The following is a 15,239-nucleotide window of genomic DNA, read 5'->3' as shown; positions in this document are numbered from 1 at the left end:
TGGTATGTGTCATGGTAACTGTGGAACTGGTGCTAGTGGTATTAACCATGGCAGGTGCATTATTAGTTATACTGGTGTATTTAGTAGGATTAGCAGTAGTGGGACTGGTATGGTTCATGGTACCTGTGGTACTGGTGCTAGTGGTATTTAACATGTCAAGATCATCACTAGTGATACTGGTAAACTTAGTAAGATTATCAGTAGTGGTACTGGTATGTGTCATGGTAGCTGTGGTACTGGTGCTAGTGGTATTTACCATGGCAGTTGCATCACTAGTGCTAATGGTATACTTAGTAGGATTAGCAGTAGTTGTACTGGTATGTGTCATGGTAGCTATGGTACGGGTACTAGTGGTATTTAACATGGCATGTGCATCACTAGTGATACTGTTATATTTAGTAAGATTATCAGTAGTGGTACTGCTATGTGTTATGGTAGCTGTGGTACTGGTGATAGTGATGCAACAGTTGCATCACTAGTGCTACTAGTATATTTATTAGGATTAGCAGAAGTGGTACTGCTATGTGTCATGGTAGCTATGGTATGGGTACTAGTGATATTTAACTAGGAAGGTGCATCCCTAGTGATACTGGTATATTTAGTAGCATTAGCAGAAGTGGTACTGGTATGTGTCATGGTAGCAGTGGTACTGGTGCTAGTGGTATTTACCATGGCAAGTGCATCACTAGTGATACTGGTATATTAAGTAGGATTAGCAGTAGTGGTACTGGTATGTGTCATGGTAGCAATGGTACTGGTGCTAGTGGTATTTACCATGGCAGGTACATCACTAGTGATATTGATATATTTAGTAGGATTAGCAGTAGTGGTACTGGTATGTGTCATGGTAACTGTGGTACTGGTGTTAGTGGTATTTATCATGTCAGGTGCATCCCCAGTGATACTGGTATATTTAGTAGGATTAGCAGTAGTGGTACTGGTATGCAACTTGTTAGCTGTGGTACTGCTGCTTATGCTATTTAACGTGGCTGGTAAATCACTAGTGATACTGGTATATTTAGTAGGATTAGCAGTAGTGGTACTAGTATGTGACTTGGTAGCTGCGGTACTGCTGCTCATGCTGTTTAACATGGCTGGTACATCACTAGTGATACTAGTATATTTAATAGGATTAGCAGTAGTGGTATTGGTATGTGTCATGGTAACTGAGATTCGGGTGCTAGTGGTATTTAACATGTCAGGTGCATCACTAGGGATACTAGAATATTTAGTAGGATTAGAAGTAGTGGGACTGGAATGTGTCATGGTAACTGTGGTACTGCTGCTAGTGGTATTTTACATGGGAGGTGCATCCCTAGTGATACTAGTATATTTAGTAGGATTAGTAGTAGTGGTACTGGTATGTGTAATGGCAACTATGGTACTGGTGTTAGTGGTATTTAACATGACAGGTGCATCCCAAGTGATACTGGTTTATTTATTAGGATTAGCATTAGTGGTACTGTTATGTGGCATGGTAGCTCTGGTACGGGTACTAGTGGTATTTAACATAGCAGGTGCATCACTAGTGATACTGGTATATTTAGTATGATTAGCAGTAGTGGTACTGGTATGTGTCATGGTAACTGTGGTACTGGTGTTAGTAGTATTTAACATGTCAGGTGCATCCCTAATGATACTGGTATATTTAGTAGGATTAGCAGCAGTGGTACTGGTATGTGTCATAGTAGGTCTGGTATGGGTACTAGTGGCATTTAACATGGCAGGAGTAGCACAAGTAATACTGGTATATTTAGTAGGATTACCAGTAGTGGGTCTGGTATGTGCCATGGTAGCTGTGGTACTGGTGATAATGGTATTTAACATGGAAGGTGCATCACTAGTGATGCTGGGATATTTAGTAGGATTAGCAGTAGTGATACGAGTATGTGTCATGGTAGCTGTGGTATTGGTGCCAGTACTATTTCACATGGCAGGTGAATCACTAGTGATACTGGTATATTTAGTAGGAATAGCAGTAGTGGTACTAGTATGTGTCATGGTAACTGTGGTACCGGTTTTAGTGCTATTTATCATGTCAGATGCATCACTTGTGATACTAGTATATTTAGTAGGATTAGCAGTAGTGGTACTGATATGTGTCATGGTAGCTGTGGCACTAGTGCTAGTGGTATTTAACATGCCAGGTGCATCACTAGTGATACTGGTATATTTAGTAAGATTATCAGTACTGGTACTGGTGCTAGTGGTATTTACTATGGCAGGTGAATCACTGGTGATACTGGTATATTTAGTAGGATTAGCAGTAGTGGTACAGATATGTGTCATGGCAACTGTGCTACTTGTGCTAGTGGTATTTACCATGGCAGGTTCATCACAAGTGATACTGGCATATTTAGTAGGATTAGCAGTAGTGGCACTGGTATGTGACATGGTAGCAGTGGTACAGGTACTAGTGGTATTTACCATGGCAGGTGGATCACTAGAGAAACTGTTATATTTAGCACTATTAGCAGTAGTGGTAGTGGTATGTGGCATGGTAGCTATGGTACAGGTACTAGTAGTATTAACCATGGATGGTACATCACTAGTGATACTAGTATATTTAGTAGAATTAGCAGTAGTGGTACTGGTATGTGTCATGGTAACTGTGGTACTGGTGTTAGTGGTATTTAACACGTCAGGTGCATGCCTAGTGATACTGGTATATTTAGTAGGATTAGCAGCGGTGGTACTGGTATGTGTCATAGTAGCTCTGGTATGGGTACTAGTGGCATTTAACATGGCAGGAGTATCACTAGTGATACTGGTATATTTAGTAGGATTACCAGTAGTGGGACTAGTATGTGCCATGGTAGCTGTGGTACTGGTGATACTGGTATTTAATGGCAGGTGCATCACTAGTGATGCTGGTATATTTAGTAGGATTAGCAGTAGTGATACTAGTATGTGTCATGGTAGCTGTGGTATTGGTGCCAGTACTATTTAACATGGCAGGTGAATCACTAGTGATACTGGTATATTTAGTGGGATTAGCAGTAGTGTTACTAGTATGTGTCATGGTAACTGTGGTACTGGTTTTAGTGCTATTTATCATGTCAGATGCATCACTTGTGATACTAGTATATTTAGTAGGATTAGCAGTAGTGGTACTGATATGCATCATGGTAGCTGTGGCACTGGTGCTAGTGGTATTTAAACTGTCAGGTGCATCACTAGTGGTTCTGGTATATTTAGCAAGATTATCAGTACTGGTACTGGTGCTAGTGGTATTTACCATGGCAGATGCATTACTGGTGATACTGGTATATTTAGTAGGATTAGCAGCAGTGGTACAGATATGTGTCATGGCAACTGTGCTACTGGTGCTAGTGGTATTTACCATGGCAGGTGCATCACTAGTGATACTGGCATATTTAGTAGGATTAGCAGTAGTGGCACTGGTATGTGACTTGGTAGCAATGGTGCAGGCACTAGTGGTATTTACCATGGCAGGCGCATCACTAGTGATACTGGCATATTTAGTAGGATTAGCAGTAGTGGCACTGGAATGTGACTTGGTAGCATGGTACGGGTACTAGTAGTATTTACAATGGCAGGTGGATCACTAGAGAAACTGTTATATTTAGTAGGGTTAGCAGTAGTGGTACTGGTATGTGACATGGTAGCTATGGTGCAGGTACTAGTACTATTAACCATGGCTGGTACATCACTAGTAATACTAGTATATTTAGTAGAATTAGCAGTAGTGGTACTGGTATGTGTCATGGTTGTGGTACTGGTGTTAGTGGTATTTAACATGTCAGGTGCATCCCTAGTGATACTGGTATATTTAGTAGGATTAGCAGCAGTGGTACTGGTATGTGTCATAGTAGCTCTGGTTCATAGGTTCATAGGTTCATAGGTTCATACTAGGCTATCTGCCCTAGTTCATTTATAAGCCTAGCCAGAGTGTGTGTGGCTTTCACCACCTCTTAGGATGAGAATACTATACCCATTAGTTTGCTGTGCCTCTGTCCAGCAGTGAAACAGAGATGATTCCCGGGGTAAACCTATGATCTCCCATCCACTCGTCAAGATTACTCTTGAACAGAGTCAGTGAGAGGCTCTGCCTCACATGGACTGGGATTCTGTTCCATAGTATAGGGAGTCTCTGGGTGATGAATCTGTCCCTCCAGCACATCCTATTTATATCCGTGCTGAGGTTTAAGTCTCTTGCTCTCGTGGCTCTGGTGGATTTGGATTTTTTGAGGTGGAGCATGTCCATTAATTCCGGGTTGGACATGGCCTTGTATGTTAGGCACAGATCACCTCTGAGCAGACGGTATGCGACTGAATAGAGCTGGAGTTTCTTCAGTCGGGCAGCGTATGACATATGTTTGAGCCCCTTTATCCTTTTGGTGAGGAACTTTTGGGATCTTTCCAACTGCTGCAGGTGTCGGGTAAGGTAAATTCCGAGTGGGGCATTGTACTCAATCATTGGTCTGATAAGTGAAGAGTACAGGGGTACAATGACCTCTCCTGATCTGGATGTGAATCCCTTCATGATCAGGTGGGCAATGTAGAAGGTCTTCCTAACCACTTTGGCAATGTGAGTGTCAAAAGAGAGGTTACTGTCAACTTGGGTCCCCAGGTCCCTGATAACTTCTTCTGTGTTTAATGGATTACCACCTATGTGGTAATTAGGGGTTACCTTGTTTTTCCCAAAGGGTATGACTATACATTTTTTGGCATTTAGCTTAAGGCCGTGGCTCTGGCACAAGTTATCCATTTCTATGGAACCTCTCTGGAGGATGTCTGTGTCTGATGGAGTGTCAATTATGGCGCCCAGTTTGCAGTCATCTGCAAATTTTGTCAGCCACAATCCCCCTATGTTTGCCTGCACTTCAGAAAAATAAATGCCGAACAAGAGGGTGCCCAGGACTGAGCCCTGTGGGACTCCGCTCGTGACCGGCTTAGAGTCTGACATGGCACCAGCAACTCTAACCCTGTGGGTTCTGTCCTTGAGCCAGTTTGCAACCCATCTTGTGACATATGGGTTTACATCTAAGCTGATTAGCTTTTCTATGATGCCCGAGTGGGGTATTGTGTCGAACGCTTTTGCTAGGTCAAGGTAGGCTGTGTGAACTGCCTTACTTTCATCAATGGCCTTAGTGACTGTTTCGAAAAAGTCGACCAAGTTCAAGAGGCAGGATCTGCCCTTGACAAAGCCAGATTGGGTAGGATCCAGTGTCTGTAGGTCCCCAATGTCTTTATTTATGAGTTCCAATATGATCCTCTCCATAGCTTTGCAGACAAGGCTCGTCAAGCTTATGGGGCGGTAATTTCCAGGGTCCGTAGAAGCACCGCCTTTGTGGAGTGGGACCACAGTTGCCGTACACCATTCTTTAGGTACGTATCCTGTAATAAGGCTAAGATTAAACAGCAGCCTTATGTGTGGGTTTAGTTCCTCACTGAGTTCGTGTAGCACACAGCCGGGGACACCGTCCGCTCCCATTGATGCTGGGTTTTTTGCTTTAGAGAGAGCAGCTCTCACCTGGGCATCTGAGATGTTTGGGAGGCTACACTCTGCTGGGATAGATATTTCTCCTTTTGGGGGGGAGGGAGGGGAGAAATTTGCACTGACCCTGTCTACCAGTATGTTGGCAATGTCTGTGGGTTCAGTGATTTTTGTATAATTTTGGACTAATTCTGAGCATATCTGGGAGTTTCCACCCAGGTTTCTAACATAGCTAAAGAAGGCCTTATAATTGTCTTTTGTGTCTTTAGCGATTTTTCTCTCAAAGTTGGCCTTGGATGATTTTTATGAGTGATCGTAGTTTTTTGCTAGTATTGATCAGAGATGCCTTCCCTTTCAGGGATTTTGCTCTGTCATGTAGTAGCTTTCTCCTCTTGTTGTAGAGTTTGTTTATGGCTGGGGATCACCAGACCGGGCGCCTGCCTTTGGTGGAAAGGGTCTTGATTTTATTAGGGATTGCTTGATCCATACATTCCTGGAGGTGCTCGTAGAAGGCATTTGTAAGGGTTTCAGCAGCATGGGTTGAGGTTTCCACTGGCTCGGGGGCCTTGAAGGATACCACTCCAGTCTTAAGAAGTGTGAAGTTTGCTTTTGAGAAGTTCTTCACTGTGGTAGTTTTTGCTGGGGGTGGGGGTGTGATGTGGATCTCCAGTGAGATTAATTTATGGTCTGATCTCACCAATGAGGGATATACTTCCGGTGTTGAGCATTTTGTCCCCATGTTTGTGATGATCAGGTCTAGTATATTTTCTCCTCTTGTGGGAATGGTGACTAGTTGTTCCATAGCATTTGAGTTTATGAACTCCAGGAACCTTTGGGCTAGGGTGTTGGGGCTTGAGTAATGTTTCCAGTCTATGTTAAACTATTTGGGCCATCTAAATTTTTTGTTTCAGGTGGGGGCGGGATGAGGACCTCCAGCGAGATTAGTTTATGGTCTGATCTCACCAATGAGGGATATACTTCCGGTGTTGAGCATTTTGTCCCCATGTTTGTGATGATCAGGTCTAGTATATTTTCTCCTCTTGTGGGGATGGTGACTAGTTGTTCCATGGAGAGGAGCCATGGCCTGAAGTTAAACGCCAAAAAATGCATAGTCATACTCTTCGGGAAAAACAAGGTTACCCCTAGCTACCATATAGGTGGCAATCCACTGAGCACAGAAAAAGTCATCAGAGATCTGGGGACCCAGGTTGACAGTAGCCTTTCGTTTGACACTCATGTTGCTAAAGTAGTTAGGAAAACCTTCTATATCACCCACCTGATCATGAAGGGATTCACATCTAGATCAAGGGAGGTCATTGTCCCCCTGTTCTCATCACTCATTAGACCTATGATTGAGTACAATGCCCCGTTCGGAATGTATCTGACCAGACACCTGCTGCAGCTTGAAAGGCCCCAAAAGTTCCTCACCAAAAGGATAAAGGGTCTCAAAAATATGTCTTATGCTGCCCGACTGAAAGAACTCCAGCTCTATTCAGTCTCATACCACTTGCTCAGAGGTGACCTGTGCCTGACATATAAGGCCATGTCAAACCCAGATTTGATGAATATACTTCACCTCAAAAAATCTAGATCCCTCAGAACCACAAGGGCGGGAGACTTAAACCTTGACACGGTTATAAATAGAACATGCTGGAGGGACAGATTCATCACCCAGAGACTCCCTATGCTGTGGAACAAAATCCCGGTACATGTGAGGCAGAGCACCTCTCTGGCCTTGTTCAAGAGGAATCTTGACCAATGGATGGAAGATTGCAGATATACCCCAGGGATTACTTCAGTGTCACTGCTTGACAGAGGCACAGCAAAATGATAGGCATAGTTTTTATTCAAACTAAAGGGGTGGCAAAAGCCACATAACTATGGGCTAGGCTTTTAAATGCCCTTGGGCAGATAGCCTAGTATGAACCTATGAACCTATGTTTGGGTAGTTGAAGTCACCCAATATGATGGTGTTTGGAGAGACATTCATACTCTCCAGTGTCTTCAGGAAGGCTGTGTGGGGTTCCTGAGTTTGAGAGGGTGGTCTGTAGCATGCTACAAAATGTAGGGCAGTTTTACCTATGGTTAATTGCACCTGGATGGTCTCCAATGCTTTGAGCATTGCCACTAACCTGGAGGTGTGGGTATCCTTTATGAATATGGATACTCCCCCTCTTTTTGTGGTTCGGTCCGGATTTTGGGGCCGGAACGCATGATATGAGGTATAACCTGAATAGTGATGGGGTGCTCTCAGGAGCCTTGAACCAGGTTTCAGTCACAGCACAGACATCGATGTTCTCCATACTGAGGAGGGCTTCGAGGGCGTGCATCTTGAGGTTTAGACTTCTGGCATTGAGCAGCATTATCCTTAGTTTTTTTCCATTTTTGTTTTCTAAGGCGGTAGGTTTATCATTTGAGCCTTGCCTAAAAAAGGCACTATGGGGGTGGCAAGAGCCTTTGCCAATATCCAGAAGTGCAGGGGTGACAGGTGCAAGCCATCCCTTGCGAAGCAGCGTGGCTTGTCAAGCATGTCATCCCAGGCAGACAGACATTGGATCCCCTTAGAATGACACCAGAAATTAAGCCAATTATTAAAGCTGATCATTTTGTCTCTGTATTGTGGCATCATTCTTGGTGAGGGTAGGATACTGCTCAGGGTCAGGGTCATACTGGCCTGGGCTACATAATCTGAGAGCTCCACGTATCAGTACCACTACTGTTAATTCTACTAAATATACTGGTATCACTAGTGATGTACCAGCCATGTTAAATAGCACAAGCAGCAGTACCACTGCTACCAAGCCACATACCAGTACAACTACTGATAATCCTACTAAATATACTAATATCACTAGTGATTAACCAGCCATGTTAAATAGCATAAGCAGCAGTACCACAGCTAACAAGTTGCATACCAGTACCACTACTGCTAATCCTACTAAATATACTAGTATCACTAGGGATGTGCATTCCATGTTAAATATCACTAGCACCAGTACCACAGTAACGGGTACTAGTGGTATTTACCATGGCAGGTGAATTAGTAGTGATACTGGCACTAGCCAATATCACTAGCAATAGGCTGGTACATCACTAGTGATACTAGTATATTTAGTAGGATTAGCAGCCGTGGTACTGGTATGCATTCCATGTTAAATATCACTAGCACCAGTACTACAGTAATGGGTACTGGTGGTATTTACCATGGCAGGTGAATCACTTGTGATACTGGTATATTTAGTTGGATTAGCAGTAGTGGTACTGATATGTGTCCTGGTAGCTGTAGAACTGGTGCTATTGGTATTTTACATGTCAGGTGCATCACTATGGATACTGGTATATTTAGTAGGATTAGCAGCAGTGGGACTGGTATGTGTCATGGTTACTGTGGTACTGGTGCTAGTGATATTTAACATGGAATGCACATCCCTAGTGATACTAGTATATTTAGTAGGATTAGTAATAGGGGTGCTGGTATGTGACATGGTAACTGTGGTACTAGTTTTAGTGGTATTTAACATGTCAGGTGCATCACTAGTGATACTGGTATATTTAGTAGGATTAGCAGTAGTGGTACTGATATGTAACTTGTTAGCGGTGGTCCTGCTGCTTATGCTACTTAACATGGCTGGCAAATCACTAGTGATATTGGTATATTTAGTAGGATTATCAGAAGTTGTACTTGTATGTGACTTGATAGCAGTGGTACTGCTGCTTGTGCTATTTAACATGGCTGGTACGTCACTAGTGATACTAGTATATTTAGTAGAATTAGCAGTAGTGGTAATGATATGTGTCCTGGTAGCTGTAGTACTGGTGCTAGTGGTATTTACCATGGCAGGTGCATCACTAGTGATACTGGTATATTTAGTAGGATTAACAGCAGTGGTACTAGTATGTGTCATGATAGATGTGGTGCTGGCGCTAGTGGTATTTCACATAGTGGGTGCATCCTTAGTGATACTGGTATATTTAGTAGGATTAGCAGCAGTGGTACTGGTATGTGAGATGGTAACTGTGGTACTGGTGTTAGTAGTATTTAACATGTCAGGTGTATCCCTATTGATGCTGGTATATTTAGTAAGATTAGCAATAGTGGTAATGGTATGTGTCATGGAAGCTATGGTACGGGTACTAGTGGTATTTAACATGGCAGGTGCATCAGTACTGATACTGGTATATTTAGTAGGATTAGCAGTTATGGTACTGGTATGTGACATGGTAACTGTGGTACAGGTTTTAGTGGCATTTAACATGGCAGGTGCATCCCTAGTGATACTGGTATATTTAGTAGGATTAGCAGTAGTAGTACTGGTATGTGACATGGTAATTGTGGTACTTGTGTTAGTGGTATTTAACATGTCAGGTGCATCACTAGGGATACTGCAGGTGCATCATTATGGATACTGGTATATTTAGTAGGATTAGCCGTAGTGGGACTGGTATGTGTCATGGTTACTGTGGAACTGGTGCTAGTGGTCTTTAACATGTGAGGTTCATCCTTAGTGATAATGGTATAATTAGTAGGATTAGCAGTAGTGGTACTGGTATGTGACTTGGTAGCAGTGGTACAGGTACTAGTGGTATTTACCATGGCAGGTGCATCACTAGTGATACTGGTATATTTAGTAGGATTAGCAGTAGTCATACTGGCATGTGTCATGGTAACTGTGGTACTGGTGTTAGTGGTATTTATCATGTCGAGTGCATCCCTAGTGATACTGGTATATTTAGTAGGATTAGCATTAGTGGTACTGGTATGTGTCATGGTAACTGTGGTACTGGTGTTAGTGGTATTTATCATGTCAGATGCATCCCTTGTGATACTGGTATATTTAGTAGGATTAACATTAGTGGTACTGGTATGTGTCATGGTAGCTATGGTACAGGTGCTAGTGATATTTAATATGGGAGGTGCATCCCTAGTGATACTGGTATATTTAGTAGGATTAGCAGTAGTGGTACTGGTATGTGTCATGGTAGCTGTGGTACTGGTGCTAGTGGTATTTACCATGGCAGGTGCATCACTAGTGATACTGGTATATTTAGTACTATTACCATTAGTGGTATTGGTATGTGTCATGATAACTGTGGTACTGGTGTTAGTAGTATTTATCATGTCAGGCGCATCACTAGTGATACTGGTATATTCAGTAGGCTTAGCAGAAGTGGTAGTGGTATTTGTCATGGTAACTGTCCTACTGCTGCTAGTGGTATTTAACATGTCAGGTGCATCACTAAGGATACTAGTATATTTAGTAGGATTAGTAGTAGTGGTACTGGTTTGTGAATTGTTAGCTTTGGTACTACTGCTCATGCTATTTATCATGGCTGGTACATCACTTGTGTGCACTCTTGTGGGAGAAGAGGCTGGACTCTGCCCTTCTGAGCTGGGAATTTCTGGTTAAAGGTTTATAGTGCCTGAATATTTGAACTGTATCTTACTGAAATTGGTACACCTTGTTTGCTCTAGCACAGACTAAATCCAGGCCTGCTGAATCTAGCTTTGTTTATATGCTTGTTGTTTCTTTGCTTGTTATTTCCCTGGAAGCTAATTCCACCTAATACGTGGCTTCTCAGCGCATCTGTGGATCACTAGTGATATCTGCATTGCTTACTGCACTTATTTCCTTGTTTAACTTGAAAGAAAGTTACTGTTTGTCATTTTTGCATTTAGTTACTTGTAACACATTGCACTCAAGTTACCTGGCACTTGCTCACTAAAGCAATTATATAAGTCAGCACTAAAAATTAAAAGCACTACACCCTCACTCCCCACTGGCCCTTGTTTTCAATTATTAAGGAATTCCCAATATTATTCTAGCATGTCCAAAGGTCAGTTGTCAATCTCCTCTCCGGTCCAGCTGGTGAATCTAGGAATCTTGAGGCAATGTTATAACTGCCTCATGTACACAGACAATCCTCTCCTCCTCCCACATAACACAAATACTTGTGAGAGATGCAGCTATTTAGCCAAACTGGAGGCTGAGCTCTCTCAACTCAGGACTGGCAAGACCAGACAGGAGGAGAAGGCAACTACACACACCACAAAACCAGCCTCACATAATGCTACCACACCACTGAATCAAACATATAAACACACAAAGACATACTCGGAGGCTCTGAGTAAAAATTTACCTAAACAGCAGAGGCCTCCAAAGCAGACACCCAAACAACTGCTACCTCAAGACACCCGACAAGCAACACATAAACCACAAAAGCAGTGTGCAAAGCAGTCACAGCCCTTAAAGCCAAATACAACACCAAACATACTTGTCATAGGTGACTCCATAGTCAGACACACTGACGTCCCACTCACCAGGCTGAACAAGGAGAGGGTCACAGTAAGCTGCCTATCGGGCGCTATAATCCGCTACATAACACAAGCACTCGGGTCACTCCACGGCAAGTACAAATATGACACAGTCATTGTCCATGCTGGTGTGAACGACCTGAGACGCACCTCCCTGGACTACATGAAAAGAGACATAGAGGAGCTCTCTGATTATGTAGCCCAGGCAGGTATGACCCTAACCCTGAGCAGTATCCTTCCTTCACCAAGAATGATGCCACAATATAGAGACAAGATGATCAGCTTTAACAATTGGCTTAATGTCTGGTGTCATTCAAAGGGGATCCAGTGTCTGTCTGCCTGGGATGACATGCTTGACAAGCCACGCTGCTTCGCAAGGGCGGCTTGCACCTGCCACCCTGGGATTCTGGATATTGGCTAAGGCTCTTGCCACCCCATAGTGCCTTTTTAGGCAAGGCTCAAATTCTAAACCTACCACCCTAGAAAACAAAATGGGAAGAAACTGAGGGTAATGCTGCTCAATGCCAGAAGTCTAAATCTCAAAATGCACGCACTCGAGGCCCTTCTCAGTATGGAGAACATCGATGTCTGTGCTGTAACTGAAACCTGGTTCAAGGCTCCTGAGAGCACCCCGGCACTATCAGGTTTTACCTCATATCATGCGTTCCGGCCCCAAAACCCGGATCACACCACAAAAGGAGGGGGTGTATCCATATTCATAAAGGATACCCACACCTCCAGGTTGGTGGCAACGCACGAAGCGTCGGAAACCATCCAGGTGCAACTAACCATAGGCAAAACTGCTCTACAAATTGTAGCATGCTACAGGCCACCCTCTCAAACTCAGGAACCCCACACAGCCTTCCTGAAGACACTGGAGGGTATAAATGTATCTCCAAACACCATCATATTGGGTGACTTCAACTACCCGAATATAGACTGGGAACAATACTCAAGCCCCAACTTTCTAGCCCAATGGTTCCTGGAGTTCATAAATTCATATGCCATGGAACAGCTAGTCACTGTTCCCACGAGAGGAGAAAATATACTAGATCTCATTATCACAAACATGGGGACAAAATGCTCCACACCGGAAGTATATCCCTCATTGGTGAGATCTGATCATAAACTAATCTCACTGGAAATCCACATCCCGCCCCCACCCCAAACAAAAAAGACCACAGTGAAGAACTTCTCTAAAGCAAACTTCACACAACTCAAGACTGGTGTGGTATCCTTCAAGGCCCCTGAGACAGTGGAAACCACAACCCAAGCTGCAGAAGCCCTTACAAATGCCTTCTATGAACACCTCCAGGACTGCATGGATCAGGCAATCCCAAATAAAACAAAGACTCTTTCCACAAAGGGCAAACGTCCAGTCTGGTGGACCCCAGCCATTAACAAACTTTACAATAAGAGGAGAAAGCTATTACATGAAAGAACAAAATCCATAAAAGGGAAGTCACCCCTGACCATTATTAGTAAAAAAATACGAGCACTCATAAAATCAACTAAGGCCAATTTTGAGAGAAAAATTGCCATGGATTCAAAGGACAATCCTAAGGCCTTTTTCAGCTATGTTAGGAACCTGGGTGGAAACTCCCAGATATTCTCAGAATTAGTCCAAAACGATACAAAAATCACTGAACCCACAGACATTGCCAACATACTGGCAGACAGGTTCAGTGCAAACTTCACCCCTCTCCCCCTAAAGGAGAGATAACTATCCCAGCGGTGTAGCCTCCCAGACATTTCAAATGCAGGGGAAAGCTGCGCTCTCTAAAGCTAAAAACACAGCATCAATGGGACTGGATGGTGTCCCGGCTGTGTGCTACACAAGCTAAATGAGGAATTAAACCCACATAAGGCAGCTGTTTAATCTCAGCCTTACCACAGGATACGTGCCCAAGGAGTGGTGTACAGCAACTGTGGTCCCACTCCACAAAGGCGGTGCCTCTACGGACCCTGGTAATTACCACCCCATAAGCTTAACAAGTCTAGTCTGCAAAGCTATGGAGAGGATCATAATGGAGCTCATAAACAAAGATATAGGGGACTTGCAGACATTGGACCCGACCCAGTTTGGCTTGTCCAGGGAAGATCATGCCTTTGAACTTGGTCGACTTCTTCAAACAGTCACCAAGGCCATTGATGAGGAAAGGCAGTCCATACAGCCTACCTTGACCTTGCAAAGGCTGGACACAATACCCCACTCGGGTATTGTAGAAAAACTTACCAGCTTAAATGTAAACCCATATGTCACAAGATGGGTTGCAAACTGGCTTAAGGACAGAACCCACAGGGTTAGAGTTGCTGGCGCTATGTCAGACTCCAAGCCGGTCACAAGTGGTGTCCCACAGGGCTCGGTCCTTGGCCCCCTATTGTTCGGCATCTACTTCTCAGAAGTACAGGCCAACATGGGAGGACTTTGGCTGACAACGTTTGCAGATGACTGCAAACTGGGCGCCATGGTGGAAAGTGCATCGGACACAGATATCCTTCAGAAGGGACTCACGGAAACAGATAGCTGGTGCCAGAGTCATGGCCTGAAGTTAAACGCCAAAAAATGTATAGTCATACCCTTCGGGAAAAACAAGGTAACCCCAAGCTACCATATAGGTGGCAATCCACTAAGCACAGAAGAGGTTATCAGGGACCTGGGGACCCAGGTTGACAGTGGCCTTTCTTTTGACACTCACGTTGCTAAAGTGGTTAGAAAGACCTTCTACATTGCCCACCTGATCATGAAGGGATTCACATCCAGATCTAGTGAGGTCATTGTTCCCCTGTACTCTTCACTTATCAGACCAATGACCGAGTACAATGCCCCATTCGGGATGTATCTCGCCCGACATCTGCAGCAATTGGAGAGACCCCAAAAGTTTCTCACCAAAAGGATAAAGGGACTCCAAAATCTGTCATATGCTGCCAGATTGAAGAAACTCCAGCTCTATTCAGTCGCATACCATCTGCTCAGAGGTGACATGTGCCTGACATACAAGGCCATGTCCAACCCGGAATTAATGAACATGCTCCACCTCAAAAAATCCAAATCCACCAAAACCACTAGAGCAAGTGACTTAAACCTTAGCACGGATATAAATAGGACGTGCTGGAGGGATAGATTTATCACTCAGAGACTCCCTATGCTGTGGAATAGAGTCCCGGTCCATGTGAGGCAGAGCACCTCGCTGGCTCTGTTCAAGAGAAATCTTGACCTGTGGATGGGAGATCGTAGGTTTACCCTGGGAATCATCTCTGTGTCACTGCTGGACAGAGGCACAACAAACTAATGGGTACAGTATTTTTTCATATAAGGGGTGGCGTAAGCCACAAAAATTCGGGCTAGGCTTATAAATGCCTTGGGGCAGATAGCCTAGTATAAACCTATGAACCTATGAACCTATGAATAGTATATTTAGTAGAATTAGCAGTCGTCGTACTGGTATGTGTCATGGTAACTGT

Source organism: Protopterus annectens, chromosome 1.part1 (genome assembly GCF_019279795.1).
Source record: "Protopterus annectens isolate FY-2018-M chromosome 1.part1, PAN1.0, whole genome shotgun sequence".
Taxonomy (NCBI): Eukaryota; Metazoa; Chordata; order Ceratodontiformes; family Protopteridae; genus Protopterus; species Protopterus annectens.
This window is presented reverse-complemented; position numbering follows the sequence as displayed.